The following is a 19,527-nucleotide window of genomic DNA, read 5'->3' on the forward strand; positions in this document are numbered from 1 at the left end:
AATATTTACAACCAGCCCAATCCAGCTTTCACATACAGTATCCCAGCAGCCTTCCTCAAGCCAATCCCAGTCGTTTATCATTACCGAAGGCCTCTGCCTGCCCAGGCGTGACAAACCGGTGATCATTCAAGTCCATTGTGACTCTCGGCCTCACTAGATACATGAGCCCGAACTTCACACCCTCGTTGTACAGTACCGCCTTCACCTTATTAAAGCCCACCCATTGCTTTGCCAGTTTGGTACCAATTTCCTGTTAAATGCACACTTTAATAATGCCATATTAAAGGCTGTCCCAGTGTCGATTCTTCTTGGCCCATTCCAGAACCCGCTCCCTCCTCTGAAAACTGAAAGTGGATGATCACAACCTGTAGGTGGCTCTTTCAGCTTCTACTGCAGTGCCCAGTGAGCCCTGTCCAACTCTGGATGGGAGAACAATTCCTCCTCTTCTCTCTTCCCCTCCTCCACTCCCTTCAGCATCTTTTCTTGCTCCTACAAAGCTTTGGCCGACTTGCACAGCTGCTCTCGTATCGGGCCCAATGCTTCCTTGATGAACGACTCTTTAATCTGGTCAGAAAAGTAAAAGGCCATGGGATCCAAGAGCAACTCACAGGAGCTACCTTTCATGCAATTGCTCGTACATGTTGTCACTGGAAATCCGTAACTGGGTCAATTTTGGATCGCACTTGCGGGGTGCTCTTGGATCCCATGGCCTTTTACTTTTCTGACCAGTTTGCCATTTCAGACCTTTTCAAAACCCTTGCTAAATTCCATGCAGACTGTATCAAATGCGCTACCCCTTTGTTATCCCCTCAAAAACCTCCATCAAGGTAGTCAGACATGGCGTTCTCCGAACAAAGCCTTGCTGACTTTCATCAATGAATCCACACCTTACTAAGTGACAACTAATAATGTCCCTCAGAACTTTTGCAATAACTTTCTCACCACCGAGATTAAGCTGACTGACTTGTAGTTATTCAGTCTATCCTTCTCTTCCTTTGTAAAACAATGGTACAACATTAACAGTCATCCAATCCTTTAGCAATACGGCTGTAATCAGAGGATTGAAAAATAGTCAAAACCTACAGTATTTTCTCCCTGGTTTTTCTTGACAACCTGGGATATGTTTCATAAGTGCCTGGCAATTTATCCACTATCAAATTTGTTGAACGCATTAAAATTTCCTCTCTCATTATGTTCATCCCATCCAACATTTCACCTCTCCTTAACTAAATTTCCAACATCATTTTATTTTTGTGAAGGTAGATATAAAGCATTCATTAAGAACCACGGCTCCAAGTTCCACCACCATGAACAGGTTGCCTGCTTGGCGATTAACTGAAATAAATTAAATCAGCACACTTCACATTTTAAAACCGCAACAAACTTGATTGTACACAAGAGAAATTAAATAAAGCAAGCATCGCTACACAAGAGCTTATGAAGACTTCTGCTGTCAACTCAGTTCGACTTATGACTTTCCCCCACGCTGCCACCCAATCGTTCTCTTATATTTTACAAGAATCTTAAAGGTTAACTCAATTTTAGTGGTATGCACAGCTCTCCAGAATAATTTCTGCCCAGTGTTCCAGCTTTTCTTGGAGGTAGAAAATGTTATGGGCATCCTTGCTTTAGTTTTTGGCTAAGCGGTTCTTTCAAATTCTCTTCAAACCTTCACAACTGTGGACTCAGCTCAAACTTAAGTTTCACTAAATTCTTGTTTGCAGATTTAAATATCAGGATCACCCCTGGTTTCTAATAGCTCACTATGCTCCCACTGTTTGGAAAAAAAACTCGTGGCACAGGTGATTGCCTGGACCTGCCTTTCTGCCTGTTCTAAATTGACTGACTGCTGGCTGCTTACTAGTGTTAGCAAACGTACACATGCATTTTTAAACAAAGGAATCCTCTAGCCTCACAAGCCATCTCCATGACAATGACGCATGCTTTGGGATGTTCCTACACAGAAAAGTAAACTAATTATTTTACCTTCAACTCAATTATTTGATTCTATCGTATGAATAATTTGTATCTCTAATGGATATCATTGGCCTCTTTCCAGACTTGCTATTCCCATCATGGAGCTCTTTATTGTCCAACTAACTTCAGCTTCTTCTCATCTGGGAACTGCATTTAAATCTTTTATTGAGACAAGGGTAGACCTTCTGGCTCCATTACAAGCCCAGGGCCATTCATTGTTTAAGTTTTTCACTTCTGACCTTGTAGATAAACACAAATCATATTTTAAATGTAATTAACTCGAGTGTGTTTGATTTTCATATACACGAGATGCATCCTAGTTTAATAACCAAGCATATACATTTATTTCACATTTGACGGTTCAATCCACCAAACTAACATTTATATTGTCAAACATAATTATGGAGTAGATATTAATAAAATATTGTTGAATTTTCCTTTATTTTGATTCTTTCCTAGTTTCCTTAATTTAACCCCTGCAATGTCTTACTCCTCTGGGATCTCTGCAGTATGGAGCTCTCCATTTTGGCAAAAGCATTGCTTTTTTGTCTTATTCTTTGACATATGCGGGCTCTAGATTTTGGAACATCACCCTTTTTTGAAATGACCATATTTGTTCTGAACTTTCACCATCTCCTCCTTGAATGCCTCCCCTGCTGAGATATTAATTTTCCAGCAGCTGTTTCCAATCTACTTTTTAAAATCACATCGTAGCTAAGTAAAATTGTCCTATCTCCAACTGAATACTTATGAATTTTTTTTTCTAATTTATCTTTGTCCTTTTCTTAACGACACTAAATTTAACTGAATTATGATCATGACCACCAAAACGCTCTCCCGCTGAGATTATTTCCACCTGAGTACCTTCATTCCCTGAAACAAAGTTCAAAATTGACTCTTTTCCATTTGGACTAACTATGTACTGGCTAGCAAAAATGGTTCCTCTGCATGCATTTTAAGAATTTTATTCTCCTGAATATATTTCAAGAATAGTTTAAACAAATTATCTTATCTATTCAATTATTTTACTATGCACAGAATCAACAAAAAGTTTGAGATAAGTCTTCCTTTATCCTCAACCAAGGATTTGCCTCATCATGGTTGACATGGTCCTTGCTCGTGGCTGACCCATTTCTTATACTTCTGCTCTCACCTTCTACCCTGACCACAATGGAGGTCTCCTTGTCCTCACTTTACATCCCACCAGCCTCTATATTCAATGTATCATCCTATGCCATTTCTGCTAACTCCAGCAAGATACACCATCACCAAACATATATTTCCTCTCCTCCACTATTCGCGTTTCAAAGGGAAGTATTGTTTCCTATGCCATGTTACCTTACATTTAGTGTCAAAGGGGAGCCTGCTTGGTCCTCATAATTTCACTCCAATGAGGTTTATAGAAGGAGAGGGTAATGAGCACATCAGGTGCTTCAGCCTTTGTACCAACTTAATCTTTGTGAAAATGGAAAATCCAAGCTCGCACATGTAAATCATCTACTTCAGAATTCTGACAGCCTCATGGATGTTTGGCGTGTTTTAATGTGCCGTCACAGGTCAGGCACAGAAGCTTAGTCTTTCCATTTGGAGTCAGCAGTTCGTAACTGACTCTGGGGCATCAAAAGGAATTTTTCATCCACCAATTCTCTTTCAAAATCTGAAACTTCTCCTCTCATTTTTCAGTACTTCCCTGCATATAACACACATGAGCTTTGTATCCTTATTTCCATTGGCACAATTGAAAAAACGCAGCAGATTCAAATGTGAGATCCTGGCTAGTAGGTACACTGCCAATTTGTGTCCCTCCCTTGCAACAAGATGATCCAATTTCACAGTTCTCATGCCTCGCTTGCTAGCAACTGGAAAATGAAAGAAGCTCTCCTCTGTGATTTGGCGGCAAAAGCACTTACGGACAGGGCACTTGATATCAAGTGTATGCACAGGGCACGTGACCTGCTCACTGCTGGGATGTAAGTTCGGAAATCTGCACACAACCTCATTTCGGCATTAAAAGCCGATAGCAGCCGCCATTCTTAATATAAATGCTGTGCGTTTCTCCCACAATCGGGACTACTTCAGGACTGCGTGACCCATCGCTCCATGACCCACCCGCAGGTCGTGACCTGCATTTTGAAAAACCCTAGACTGTACAATAACTAACACCAATCACTAACTCGCACATTGTCATTAATATTGCTTTCAAACAAACTGCCAGGCGATAAACAAGGTGAACATGGAGACAATCACCCATTGACTTTTCATCTATTTCTAACAAGGATCCCTGTGCAACAGCAGTGTTGGAACTGACAACAAAGCAGAATCACAAACCATGCTTACTCCAAATTACACTTGAAGGCCAACTTTTTATATTTTAGTCTATAGGCGGCACGGTGGCACAGTGGTTAGTACTCCTGCCTCACGGTGCAGAGGCCATGTGTTCAATCCTGGCCCCGGGTGCACTGTCCGTGTGGAGTTCGCGCATTCTCCCCGTGTCTGCGTGGATCTCACCCCCACAACCTAAAGATGTGCAGGGTAGGTGGATTGGCCATGCTAAATTGCCCCTTACTTGGGGAAAAAAAAGAATTGGACACTTTAAATTTTTAAAAATAAATTTAGAGTACCCAATTCATTTTTTCCATTTAAGAGGCAATTTTTTAGTGTGGCCAATCCACCTACCCTGCACATATTTGGGCTGTGGGTGCGAAACCCACGCAAACCCGGGGAGAATGTGCAAACTCCACACGGACAGTGACCCAGAGCCGGGATTGAACCTGAGACCTCGGTGCCGTGAGGCAGCAATGCTAACCACTGAGCCACTGTGCTGCCCCTGGCACTTTCCATTTTTAAAAAATAAATAAATAATGTGTACTCTCAACAAATTGGCAATATTTTACATCAAGAGTGATTTGTATTCCCGTTGAGGTCAATGCAGTAATAAAAAAGAATACTTTTAATTTATTACAATTACAAGAAATTGCCTGCACAATCAGGTGAAAATCCCTCCTCACTTACACCAGCCTATGATTCTAATTTTCCATCAGACCATTTTACACAATTTACATTGACTAATTTCATTGTTTTCAATAATGTTTGTAATTATTCTGAAAAATAGTCCTCCATCTAAATTGCCATATATGATACTGTTCGCATTTTTGTTCAAGCCAGTTGTTCCTAATCATCTGTATATTCATCCAGTGCTTAGTTGAATAATCAGTTTTCTGCACTGCATGCGCAACATTCAATCCAAGTTTTCAGGAACTTTATTTTGCGTTCTCTTCTTTGCAAACTGAAATCATCAAAGTCTTCATTTTAAGCTTTCCCGCCAGTTGAGAAACAGAAGTATTTGGGTTGCCCATTTTACAGCCTTGTCAATTTTATGCTTTATTTGAGTCAAAAGTCAGAAGTATAAAAATGGCAGCCAACCCAAAGCTTGGCCACTTCCCACCTGATGGGGCTTCACCCCCAGCGTGTCATTTCCAATTAATGGAGAATAAACTTTCTTTCTAATCGTATTTTAAATAACTTTCCATTGTATGGTTTGCAAACACGCTGCATTGTGCAAAAATAAATCAAAATTAAGCAAATTCAGTGGATCTTAACGTTATTGGGATTAGGTTACTCAACGATAACTGAATGTGGCTGTACCCAGTTATAAATAAAATTGCCTCCACGGCTGCAAGTTTATAAATAGATGTAAAAACATCCAACCTCAGCACAATTATATTCAACAGTCAAAAACATATCAAATTGTATACAATTTTCATCCCTATGGAAATGCTTACTGCAAAATTCTATTCAACTGACTGACAATTTTTCGTTAATTGAAGTGAATGGATGCAAACTGCCTGGTGAGTGCAATGGTGCAATTGTCATTCCATTCATATATTTTGATATTTCCAAGAACTTAAAAATATTCTTCTTAAATATCCCAAATCAAATATTTTCTCTTTATTTTGTTTAATTTTTAAAAAATAAATTTAGAGTACCCAATTAATTTTCTCCAATTAAGGGGCAATTTAGCATGGCCAATCCACCTTGTCCTGCACATCTTTGGGTTGTGGGGGTGAGACCCGCGCAAACACGGGGAGAATGTGCAAACTCCACATGGACAGTGACCTAGAGGCGGGATCGAACCTGAGGCCTCGGAACCGTGAGGCAGCAGTGCTAACCACTGCGCCACCGTGCTGCCCTACCTTTTTTCTTTAAACTACAACAGAAAATACTGGACAATCTCAGCAGGTCTGGCAGCATCTGTGGAGAGAGAAGGGAGCTAACTTTTGTTTGAGTCTGGATGACTCTTTGTCTAGGTTTTTTCTTTAAAATCAGCTGAACGCAACATTGCAAAGAAGGAATACTTTTCTGAATCACAACACAACTGGAATCAGGGAATGTACTTTGATACAGAGACAACATATTTGATCTTCAGATAATTACCCAACCTCCATCACACTCAGGCAGTGCATTCCGGAACCCAACCAATCTTTGAGTAAAAATAATTTTTCTTCATGTCACCATTGCTTCTTTTGCCATTCATCTTAAATTGGTGTCCTCTCGCTCTTCATTCTTTTGCCAATGGGAACAGTTTCAGCGATAAGTTCAAGAAGTTATTTTCCGCAAAAGACAACCCCCCAAACCCGGGGGTTCAATAGGAGAAGATCACATGCAAAGCAGAAAGGGGGGAATGGAACTGCACACTGTTTTAGTGGAGGAGTACATCTTCTGGCATAGGGTGGACATTATAAGGAAAACTCTTCACATTTTATCATGGGATACATAATGCTGAGTATAAAGTGCGAAGCCAAACAATTGTGAGGAAATACATTACTGTTTTATTTAGTCATTGCCTTTGAGAATTTATTTGTTTACATTTTCTTGAATAACCAAATGAGACCAATAAAGAAACTGAAAGCCATTAAACAATCTTACACAGAGTTCTCTCTAATGAATTTAAAATTCAAATTTTTATCCAAAATAAAGCAATAACATTTCAGTCTGAAAAAAAGGCATGGAAAGAGTAGATATGTACTATTTATGTGCTATTTCTTCTCTGTGACAGTAAAAAAGTAATAACAATGAACAAAATGGGTTTATTGATAATCTGATGATCAACAATTTGGTCTCCACAATTCTCAGTTTGGTGTCACTGTTGATCAATGCTTGGCTGTTCAAACTCAGCAAATGGAACGAAACTGAAAAACATTAAATAGCAACCTACATAATGAAAGATTTGGTACAACTCCAATATTATTTTCCACTCTTTACTGAAATATTTGAGCTCCAAATAATTTAACAGTTTTAAGAAAAAAAAGATATTCCCTCATACTGTAAATGTATACATTGAACATAATATCTACCACAACCTCTTTTTAAAAAATTCATTCATGGAACATGAATGTTGCTGGCAAGGTCAGCATTTATAGCCATTGCTAACTTTTTCTTATTCATTTACGGGATGTGGGCGTGTCGTTGGTTAAGCCAGCATTTATTGCCCATCCTTAGTTGCCCTTCAGAAGCTGGTAGTGAGCTGCCTTCTTGAACCGCTGCAATCCTGGAGGTGTAGGTACACCATTTGTACTGTTAGGGAGGGAGTTCCTGGGTGTTGCCCCAGCACCAGTCAAGGAACAGCAATATATGGGTGGTGAGTGACTTGGAGGGGAAGCTCCAGGTGGTGGGGTCCCAGGTATCTGCTGCTCTTGTATTTCTAGGTGGTAGTGGCCGTGGATTTGGAAGGTGTTGTCGAAGGAACCTTGGTGAGTTACTGCAGTGCGTCTTGTAGGTGGTACACATGACAGCCACTGTTAGTCGGTGGTGGAGGGTTTGAATGTCTATGGAAGGGGGAGCAGTCAAGCAGGCTGCTTTGTCCTGGATGGTGTCAAGCTTCTTGAGTGTTGTTGGAGCTGCACTCATCCGGGCAAGTGGAGAGTATTCCATTACACTCCTGATTTGTACCTTGTACATGGTGGATAGGCTTTTGGGGGTCAGGAGGTGAGTTACCCACCGTAGGATTCCTAGTCTTTGACCTGCCCTGGCAACCATAGTATTATTGTGGCTAGTCCAGTTCAGTTTCTGATCAATGGTATCCCCCAGGATGTTGATAGTGGGGGATTAAACAATGGTAATGCCATTGAATGTCAAGGGGGTGTAGTTAGATTGTCTCTTGTAGGAGATGGTCATTGCCTGGTACTTGTGTGACACGAACGTAACTTGCCACTTGTCAGCCCAAGCCTGGATATTGTCCAGGTCTTGCTGCATTTGGACATGGGCCACTTCATTATCTGAGTCATCGTGAATTGTGCTGAACATTTTGCAGTCATCCGCAAACATCCCCACTTCTGACCTTATGATGGAAGGGAGATCATTGATGAAGCAGATGAAGGTGGTTGGGCCTAGGAAACTACCCTGAGGAACTCCTGCAGTGATGTGTGACTTGGAAGGGAATTTTCAAGTGGTGGTGTTTCCATGCACCTGCTGTATTCTTCCAGATGATAAAGACCATGGATTCGCAAGGTGCTATTGGAAGCCTTGGTGAGTTACTGCGGTGAATTTTGTCGATCGCACACACTGCTGCCACTGTGCATCAGTGGTGGAGGAAGTTAATTTTAAGGTGGTGTATGGGGTGCCGATCAAGCGGACTGCTTTGTCTTGGATGGCATCTAGCTTGGAGTGTTGGTGTTGGACTCATCCAGGCAAGCGGAGAGCATTCCATCACCCTCCTGCCTTGTTGATGGGGGAGGGGGAGAGTCATTCTGGATTCATGAGGAGGGTTACTCATGGCAGAATTCCCAGCTTCCGACCTGCTCTAGTAGCCACAGTACTGATGTGGCTGGTCCAGTTAAATGTCTGGTCACTGTTGAGCCATGTTGCCTGACACTTCACGATGCAAATGTGACATATCAACACAGACAGGAATTAACATTTTCTGAAAACTAATTATTTACTGTTTTCAGCTCCTGGCCTGTCGCAAAATATATTTAATTTATACTGCGTTTTCTTTGAGAAACATCTCAGCCTTTGTGGTAATTAAAAATTAACCATTACGAAACAGCTTAGTTATGTTTTGTCATTTTGGAACCACTTGCATACGTGATGATGGTGAGCATCTTAACATAATTCAGTTATAAGTTCATTAATTCAGCCTTAGTGCGAGATTTGCAAAAGGGACTAACAGCTTGTTATGAGGCTGCAAGTCAAAAGGACCTTCTAGAAATTGGACAAAAGCAAATTGCTGCGGATGCTGGAATCTGAAACCAAAGAGAAAATGCTGGAAAATCTCGGCAGGTCTGGCAGCATCTATAGGGAGAGAAAAGAGCTAACATTTTGAGTCCAGTTGACCCTTTGTCAAAGCTAGCTAGATTTCTAGCTAGCTAGAAATTGGACTGCTCACTTCTGAGAGCGATGCATTAACACTATCATGAGTGATCAATAGTGGTTTGAATGCCCAGACCTTTTCTTTTATTTCACAGGAATTGGGCGTTGCTGCCTCGGCCAGCAATGTTGTCCCTCCCCAATTGCCTTCAAGAATGCGGTGGTGGAATTGAATATACAGAAAAGGCCCGTTCCAATGGAGGAATTATGGTACGCAATCGCACGGGCACCAAATAGTTATACTTGTACACGCACCAAAAATAAAAATCACAGCATGCCTAAAAGAGTTGAAAATGAGGTGTGAAAGTACTTTTTACTTTGTGACTGTTTTTCCACTCAATTACGTTTGAGTTTTAATTTCAGGTTGGTGGTGAGTTTATAGTACACTTTATAGTACTATAACACTTTTAAAACTGAATTAAACCCTTTAAAAATGAAGCAATTTTATATTATTTGTAAAAGTTAAATTGGAACTAGAACATAGAACATAGAACAGTACAGCACAGAACAGGCCCTTCGGCCCTCAATGTTGTGCCAAGCCATGATCACCCTACTCAAACCCACGTATCCACCCGATACCCGTAACCCAACAACCTTAACCTTACTTTTATTAGGACACTACGGGCAATTTAGCATGGCCAATCCACCTAACCCGCACATCTTTGGACTGTGGGAGAAAACCGGAGCACCCGGAGGAAACCCACGCACACAGGGGGAGGACGTGCAGACTCCACACAGACAGTGACCCAGCCGGGAATCGAACCTGGGACCCTGGAGCTGTGAAGCATTTATGCTAACCACCATGCTACCCTGCTGCCCCTGCTACCCCTACTTCAAACTACTTAGTTTGAAAAATGTCCAGTTTCCTCTAACTTGCACAATAATGCTTACAAGAACTTGCATTTATCCTCAAGCTAAAACATTAAAAACAATATATTAACTAATCATGTAACTGACATGGGGGAAAAGAAAATAGCTGTTATATTGCTACAATCACTTCCGGTGGTGGCCATGAGCTGAGCGTCGCACGAAAGGTTTTCTCTCCTGGAAACTTTCATTGGATCTTTTTAACCCATTGAACGGGCACCAAACATATGGGAAAAAAATGAACCAACCGAACCCTCAGCTATATATAACCCGCCCGATTGAGATGCCGGTGAGCCAGCAGCCAGGCCACAAGACCAGTAAAAGAAATGAAAGGAAGACCCCCAACCCCAGAACAGGGGGACCCACGTGGCAACGCAGACCTGAACATGGCAGACTCAGCAAGGCTGCCAATGCCGACCTAGTCGGCGACGGAAAAACTGACGGAGTTTATCCCCACAGAACTCCAAACGCAGAGAGGCGGAGTCAGCAATCTCATGTCAGCAATGAAGTCGGCAATAGAAGCCGCGCTGGCCCCCATAAAGGGAACAATGGGCAGGGTGCAGCGGAGACTGGGGCACCAAGAAGAGACTGTTCGAGACTTGGAGAAAGCGGCTATCAACCAGGATGAGCTATGGTGCATGACTAAGAGAACAGGTCCCAATGACAGAACCTTCAGATCACTGGGTTACCAGAAAGCGCAGGGGGTAGGAGCCCAATGGAATTTATCTCCAAGATGCTCGGAAAAATGATCGGTGAAGAAGGCTTCACCAAGCCCCCCAAAAATAAACCAGGTCCACAGGTCACTAGGTCAAAAATGAAAATCCGGGGAACCACCAGGGGAATAATCATGAAGTTCCACAAATACCAAGATAAGGAATGGGTCCTGAGGTGGGCAAGGAACATGCGGTAATTTAAGTGGAAAGGACACACCATCCAACTTTACCAGGACATTTGAGCCGACCTGGCAAAGTGCCAGGGGTCAAGGCTGCACTTTTTAAAAGCAACGTGCAATTCGGCATGTTATACCCGGCAAGACTATGGGTCACGCACAACAACAGAGATCATTATCTTAATACACAGGACGAAGCAAACGTGTTTGTACAGTAAAACGGACTCGGGAGGAAATAATGCGGGAAAACACAAAAGTACGGACTTACACAAACTGGCAGAGGCATGCAAAGGGGTAACTGTACTTGGGAGGTATGCCCACTGGTTCATCTAGGGAAAGAGATCAGGGGTGGGGACTTGTAGGGGTGAGACCAAAGGTTCAATTTTCCAGGGGGGAGCCATCACACTCGCGGACAAGCTGGTGTATGGGAGTTAAAAGAAGGGGAGGGGGCCGCAGCTGACCTCTCGACAGGGAGTACCTGGGGGTGGAGCAGCAAGCTGGGGGGTGCAGGGCCTAAGGGTCAAGGGAAAGGGGGAAGTGGCAGAAGGGGAGTGAATGCTGACTACACAGGTCACGCATGGAGTAGGCTGAAAAGAGGAACGTGGCGGCGGCCATCTTGAACAGCCCAAGAACAAAGACGGGCCTGGGCATGCAGGGTCATGTCCATGAGGTAAGTATGGCTGACACCAGAAATGTGTGGGGAGGGGGGAAACAGAAACTCCCCCAGTCGGGATAGTCACCTGGAACATGAGGGGACTGAACGGACCAGTGAAAGATCCAGAATCTTCACTCATCAAAAAGCCTGAGTGTCGACATAATCTTTCTTCAAGAGACCCAACTGAGGGTAAGGAAGGGCTGGGTGGGACAGACATACCAGGCCCGCGTCGACACAAAGGCAAGGGGGAAGCCATACTATTTAACAAAAGGGTGCCTGACCCAGGGGGAAGGGGGGAAAGTACATCATGGTTAGCTGGATCCGAGGAGTGGCCCCAGTTGTATTAGTCAACATATATGCCCCTGACTGGGACAATGGTGAGTTCATTAAAAGACCTGGGCAGGGCAGCACGGTGGCGCAGTGGGTTAGCCCTGCAGCCTCACGGCGCCGAGGTCCCAGGTTCGATCCCGGCTCTGGGTCACTGTCTGTGTGGAGTTTGCACATTCTCCCCGTGCTTGCGTGTGTTTCACCCCCACAACCCAAAGCTGTGCAGGCTAGGTGGATTGGCCATGCTAAATTGCCCCTTAATTGGAAAAAATGAATTGGGTACACTAAATTTATTTTTAAAAAGACCTGGGCAGAGATCCCTGACCTCGACTCCCACCGACTGATCGTGGGGGGAGACTTTAACTGTGTAGAGGACCCAAAGGCAGATAGATCCAGCCCAAGATCAGGAATGGTGAGGGAACTGACAAACTTCATGGAGCAGATGGGGGCGTGGGGGGGGTGGTATACCTGAGGGAGAAGGAGTTTTGCTTCTTTTCCCATGCCCACAAAGCCTATTCCCGTATAGACTTCTTCATAGTCGGAAAGTCGGTGCTTCCAGGGGTAGTAGGGGCAGAATACTCCACAATAGTAACCTCGGAAAATGCACCACACTACATGGATGTGAGGTTGGAGATGGGCCAAGCCCAACGCCCCCATGGAGGCTGGACATAGCCCATGTCGCCGAGAACACCTTCTGCGAAAGAATGACACAAGCCAAGGAAACAGGCAGCTACAAGAGAGATAGTGCAGATAAGGGACGGGAGCAGTAGGGTACTCACAGCTCCAGAAGAGATCAACAGAGCTTTTGTGACCTTCTTCCAAGATCTGTACACCTCCAAGCCTTTGGAAGGGGACACGAAGATGAAGCAGTCCCTGGGTGGGCTGGGCATCCTGGTTGTGAGGGAGGAAATAGAGACAGGGATTGGAAGCACCGCAGCCTCTGGCGATGATCATGGAATCCGCCAATTCCATGCAATCAGAGAAGGGGATTAATAAGGGGATCAGGGGTATGGGGAGAAGGCAGGAGAATGGGTATAAGAAAATATCAGCCATGACTGAATGGCGGAGCAGACTCGATGGGCCGAGTGGCCTAATTCTGCTCCTATGTCTTCTGGTCTTAAGGCACCGGGACTGGACAGGTTCCCAGTGGACTTTTACAAAATGTTTGTGGCAGCACTGGTCCTGCACCTGCTGGAGATGTTCAATGACTCACCATCGAGGGGGGATCCTGCCCCCCAGGCTGGCACTAGCCTCAATCTCATTGATCCTCAAGAAAGACAAAGACCCCACAGAGTGTGGGTCATACAAATCTATCTCACTCCTGAAGACTGACGCTGAAGTCCTGGTGAAAGCTCTGGCAAGGCGACTGGAGAGTTACTTGCCAGAAGTAATCGCGGAAGATCAGACCGAGTTTATCAAGGGCAGATAGCTGACGGTGAATATCAGACGTCTGCTAAACGTGGTCATGTCCCCACCCGGGGCGGAGACACCAGAAGTGATCTCCCTGGATGCAGAGAAAACCTTCGTCCCAGTAGAATAGAAGTACCTAATGGAGGTACTGGAACAGTTCGGGTTTGAGCAACCATTCACCTCATTGGTGAAACTGCTGCACAGCGCACCCACGTCGAACGTACGGACGAACAGCACCGGCTCTATTTCCAGCTGCAGAGAGGCACCAAGTCAGGGATGTCCACTGTCCCCGCTGCTGTTCGCTCTGGCAATTGAGCCACTGACCATTGCTCTTAGATCAGCGAAGGGGTGGAGAGGCATTTAGAGGGAAGACAGGGAGCGCACAGTTTCACTCTACGCGGATGACCTATTTCTCTACATCTCAAACCGCCAGCCAGTATGGATAAGATTATGGAACTCCTCAGAGAGTTCGGAGCCTCCTCGGGATACAACCTAAACCTGAGCAAGAGTGAAATCTTCCTGGTGAAGTTTGAGGGGGGAGAAGCCGAGCTGGGAACGCTGCTGTTCAAACTGACCCAAACCAAGTCAGGTACCTGGCAATCCAGATAGCCCATGGCTGGATGCGGTTCCGGCTCCACAAGTGGAACCTGTTCAACTTGGTGAAGAAGCTGGAGGCACTAGTGGAAGTGGGTACGGATGGAGGAGACCTCCTGCATTGGAACGTCCCATGTCTGTTGCAGAAACCATTGATTAATTCCGGTAAAAATAGACACCACATACAAAAGCTGGAGAAAGGATATAGGAATACTGACAGTCCGGGACCTCTACATAGAAGGCAGAGTAATAACCTTGGAGGGACTAATGGAGAGGTTCCAGCAGCTGAAAGAAACAAGCTCTGGTAACTGCAAGTACAAGTTTTCCTCCGCAACGAGGCCGCAACGTCCCCGCCCTCCAAGCCTCAGGTCACAACAGGGTAGTCTTAGGCTATAGTTATTACTGCATCTGTCACAACTTTGAAAACTGATCACATTGTTACTATGGCTATGACAAATGTACATTCTAATCAGATTTTTTGTATATTTAGTTCAAGGATGTATTGTATTTATATCTGTTATTTTGGTAGATACAATTGTGTACTCGGCTTATGTGTTTGATGTTTGTTTGTCATAAATGAAAATTTTCAGTAAAAATATTTTTTTAAATATTGTTACAATGGATTTATCATAAATAGCTTGCAAAGAGGTCACCGACCTAATAACATAAATTCTATTGCCAAAGACACTAGGCAGGATTCTCCATTGGCCGACACTGGAATCGGAAAACGTGATTGGGTGGAGAATCGGTTTTGACGCCAACGTCATGGTTGGCACCGGTTTCACATCAAATCGCAATTCTCCAGTGCCCGGACATGGGCGTCAATGTTTTCCAGAATATATATACAGTAAATCCCATTGGCATATCATTAGAGGGCCTGGCCCGGTATTCTCCAGGGCCTCCGCGATTGTCTGCCTCCACTGGGCGTATTCCCGACAGCGAGGTTCACTTGTGCTTTCCAAAAAGGTGCCGTGGCTGCTGAGGGAGAGAGAGGGGTACAGAAAGTGTCCAACATCGCCATAGTTTGCTGACAGATGTGCTGCTGGCCGGGGGGCTTCTGCTAGGGCCAGCGGGAGTAACGGGGGGGCCAGGAGGTGGACTCCTGCTAGGCTGCCATGCAGCTGCGCACACCGCTGACTGCCCACCGTGAACGTAGGACCACAGGTCGTATGGGTGACCCCCAGGCCGCCTGCCAAGGTGCTCTCTGGCCCCAGCTGACCAATCAGTGGGATGGGTACGCTCCAGTGCAACAAGTGCCATCTTGTTGGCTGGGATGAGTGTGTGTGGGGAGTGAAGCGTGTATACATGGCAGCAGCATGTCAGCCTCCCGAGTGGCAATCGCGAATCCGGCACCGTTTCTCATTGGAATCAATGATGCTCCATGTGGCACCGGTGCTAGCCCCTCAACGGTAGCTGAATCAGTCCAGGTGCGCGCCGGTTTTGCTGTCGTGGAAGTCCACTAACCCTGCCCTGGCATCAACACTTAGTCTCAGGAACGGAGAATTCCACCGACTGTATTAATAAAACTGTATTTCATTCTAAAAACTCAAAAATACTCTATCTCAAATAATCAATGATGAATACGTCACATGCATTAAGTTAAAGATGACAGAGAAAACTTAAAGTCTTATGGTCAAAAGGTAAGTAGTCCGAAAGTAGGACCTGTTCCCCCACAGGCGGGACCTTGGCCCAGCATTTTATTTGAAAAACAAATTAAAAGGTCACTGCTGGAACTGCCATCCAATTGAGGGCAGCAGCCTGCCTCTGTCAAACCAATCAGAGGGCTCGTAGATGGGCTACCATGACAGTGTAACCAATAGAGGTGGCTGTTGCTGAGACTGCAGGAAGAAGGCAGCCCCATAATGACACAACCTCAATACTCAATGCAAATTGTTTTAGTTACCATAATGGGCCAGGCAGGAAGGCCAGGAAATCAGGAAATGAAGCATCCAGTGACTTTGCTGGGGGGCCCTCAGGGATTAGTTGGCAGTCTCTCCCTCCCAACACGACTAAAATGCCAGCAAGTACGGGAAGTAGATAATAATAGGCCATTGCATTGGTTTCATTGGTCACCCGCTGCCACTTCACCATCCCCTTTGCCTTCCAGCCCATCTCTGGCAAGCTTGTTGTGGTGAATCATAATAGCATAATTCACACTGTTATCACGCATGTTGTACCATGCCTCTGTAAGCTCGGCACACGAGCAGTTGCGCGGCTCTGCCCCTAGGGCGAGGTGTACTGGGAATGTACGGAAGGTTGTACTGGGCTCCACCCTTGGCTCCGCCCATGACTCCTCCCCCCCACTGGTTGTATAAAGCTTGGCAGTCGGAGCCTGCCTGCCAGTTCATCTAGAGTTCATCTCGTCACAGGCAGGCTCTGTTGTAAGACGATTAAAACCACTGTTCACTTCTAACCACGTGTTGCGTGAATTGATGGTCTCATCACTTGTAAAATCCAACCCATAAATTCAAAGCCTCAGCAAGTCTCTTTCAATTAAAAGACAAGAACGGTCTTCTCCAAGCCATGCCGCAATGATCACTCAGAGTTTACATAGTCATATAGAAGGATATGGGGCGGGATTCTGTGACCCTGAGGCTAAGTGTTGACGCCAACAGAGATGCCATCAAGTTTCCCAACGGCATCAACACAGCCTCAGGATCAGCAATTCTGGCCCCTACAGGGAGCCAGCATGGCACTGGAGCGGTTCACGCCGCTCCAGCTGCTGATCCCAGCATGAACTGGGCGTCGCGGGATCTGCGCACGCGCAGTGGCACCGACGCCAATGCGTGCATGCACAGTGGCTTCCTTCATTGTGCCGGCCCCGACGCAACATGGAGCAGGACTACAGGGGCTGGTGCGGAAGAAAGGAGGCCACCAGTCAGAGAGGCCAGCCCGCCGATCTGTGGGCCCCGATCGCGGGCCAGGCCACATCGGAGCCCCCCCCCCCCCAAATCGGGGGTCAGAACCCCGCCTCTCCCCCACAGGCCATTCCCCGACCCTTCTACGCCGAGTTCCCACCAGCTGAGAGCAGATGTGGACGGCGCCGGCGGGACTCGGCGTTTTTATGATGGCCGCTCGGCCCATCACGGTCCGAGAATTGGCGGGCTGGCCCCTTAGAGCGGCCCCCGACTGGCGCCACGCCACGCCAAAGCGCCGATTCTCCGTTCTGTGGAGAATCGCGTGCCGGCGTCGGGGCGGCGTGATTCGCGCCGATCGTGGGGATTCTCCGGCTCGGCCCCGGGCTGAGAGAATCCCGCCCACTATATCCACAGTACCTACATACCTCTCAATAATGTCAGTGCATTGTGTAATTTCACAATATACAAATTGGCTTTTTCATTTTTTGTTAGTGTCATAGCCCCTTTGATATCAACAAACATTACAAAATAAATAAAAAGGACTCAGGAAATATTTTATATTTCTCCCATTCAAAACAGGAAACAGCCCAGAAATACCTAGTTATCATCGAATTTTACAAAGGAGGAGTATCTTTTCCCGCTCTCTGATCAGTCTACCCATTTAATTCCATATGACTCCATGACACCCCCCTTCCCCACATCCTTTTAAAAGCAACTTCCCCAAATAATCATCTGCTTCCCTTTTTAAAGCTATTACAATCTTTGTTTCCACCACTGTTATATGGCATCATTTTATGCCATAACCTGGTGTAAAAAAATACTTCTCATCACTTCCTGTGTTCTTTCAGCAATGGTTTTAAATTTATGCCTTCTGGTTACTGACTTACCTACCAGTGTAATAACTATCAATCTCACCAACCCCTCATGATTTTGAACACCTCTAATAGATCTCCTACAAACCTTCATTGTTCAAAAGGAAAGAACCCCAGTCTCTCTAAAACCTCCATGTAACTACAATTTTTTATCCTTTGCACAATCTCATTAAATCTATGCTGCACCTTGTCTAAGGCCTTGACATTCTTCTGAAAGTAAAGCACCCAAGACTGAACAGAACAATCTACCTGTCATTTGCATAGGTTTAGGATTATACCTTTCCTTTTGTACTCTAAATCGCCATTTATTAAATGTGGTGCATATTTTCTTTCGTTTTACGGCTTTATCAATGTGTTCTCATGCTTTACATTATTAGTGTTTCTGAATCCCAAAGCCTCTCTGCTTTTCTGCTTCTTTCAAGAGCTTAATCATTTAACGTAAATGATCTCTCCTTATTCTTTCCAAAAAAGGTAAATTCTGACATGATTATTTAACAATTAGAAATTTTGGGGGCGAAATGTCATAGCCGCCATAAACAGGCATAGGGATCGCAATGCACAATTAACCCGTTCTCCATAAAGCAAGCAGCACAGCATCTTCGTGATATCAATATCATGATTTTGACATTTGGTCAGTGCTGTTAGTTGGCTGTATATTTCAGGAGAGGGGCCAAAGCTGTAACCAGATAGCACCACTTAAAGCTAGTCTGCACTTCTTAAAGGGAAGGCGCACAATGGCTGCAACAGGTGCTGGGTGTCCGATTGAATCTGACCTATAAAGGGGAAGAATGGTGAAAGTCTGAGCACCCAGATTGCCCAATGCTGCCTTGGATTTCTTGATGAAGGAGTAAAAGATAACATAAGAACATAAGATAGGGGATATATACTATTGACAAGGGGTCAGGTGACTCTCCAGACTCAGTGAGAAGGCCATAGGTGCCGATAGCTACAAAATCAAGAGTTGAATGACCCTGGTCAAAATCAGTGAATGTACCTTTAAATGCCATCTACCAACGGCACTATTAGCCTCTGCCATTATTCAGATCATCACACCCCCTCATCCATCTGTTAGCAATGTCTATTAATCAGGACTCATACCTAACTATCATATGCTTCACCTCACATTCACATACCTAGCACTGTTACAAGTCGTAAAATCACATCTCACAGCTTTCATGCACTGCCAGCTATTCAATCATGACAACCATATCACCCAAATATATTGCATCATGCCCACTGACATCCTGCACTCTCTCCTAAAGAAGGTGGTGGCATACAACCAGAGGTATCAGAAACGAACCGGAGAGGGAGAGATGCAACTGGGGTAGAAAGTGCAAGCCATTATTGGAAGGCAACTGCATGCATCTTAGAGGATAGTTGAGGCAGATTCTGCACGTAGTGAGACACCAGGCATAAATGCACTGCGACCAGGGCAAAGTGAAAGAATAGCGTAGGCGCCAGCTCGCCAGTGGGCAAAGTTACACATGATTTCTGTTGCAGAGGACTTTAACAGGCTAGGCTACAGAGGAATCCTAATGGGTCTTTACCACACAGAATGCTTTGTGTATTGGGAAGTATATCAGAAATCTTGGCTGAGATTTTATGGGGGTCCATGTTCCCCTCTCGCTCAACTACCCCCCTGCCCACAACCACACCCCTCAACTAAAGTTTCCATTGGGAGCCCATCCATAAAAAAGTTATTTTCTGCTCGGC

At 45.0% G+C, this 19,527-nt stretch overlaps 1 protein-coding gene and 1 long non-coding RNA gene across 6 annotated transcripts in view; both read right to left on the reverse strand.

Moving 5' to 3' along the window:
* The window catches only part of LOC119965217 (serine/threonine-protein phosphatase 2B catalytic subunit alpha isoform-like), a 532,569-nt gene that overhangs the window by 469,367 nt on the left and 43,675 nt on the right, over positions 1–19,527 (reverse strand). The window lies entirely within an intron of this gene.
* LOC119965218 overlaps positions 6,787–19,527 on the reverse strand; it is a 50,283-nt gene continuing 37,542 nt past the window's right edge. Inside the window, exon 2 of the long non-coding RNA XR_005460460.1 lies at positions 6,787–7,166. This is a non-coding gene — a long non-coding RNA (uncharacterized LOC119965218). The remainder of the gene's footprint in view (positions 7,167–19,527) is intronic.

This window comes from Scyliorhinus canicula, chromosome 4 (assembly GCF_902713615.1).
Source record: "Scyliorhinus canicula chromosome 4, sScyCan1.1, whole genome shotgun sequence".
NCBI lineage: Eukaryota > Metazoa > Chordata > Chondrichthyes > Carcharhiniformes > Scyliorhinidae > Scyliorhinus > Scyliorhinus canicula.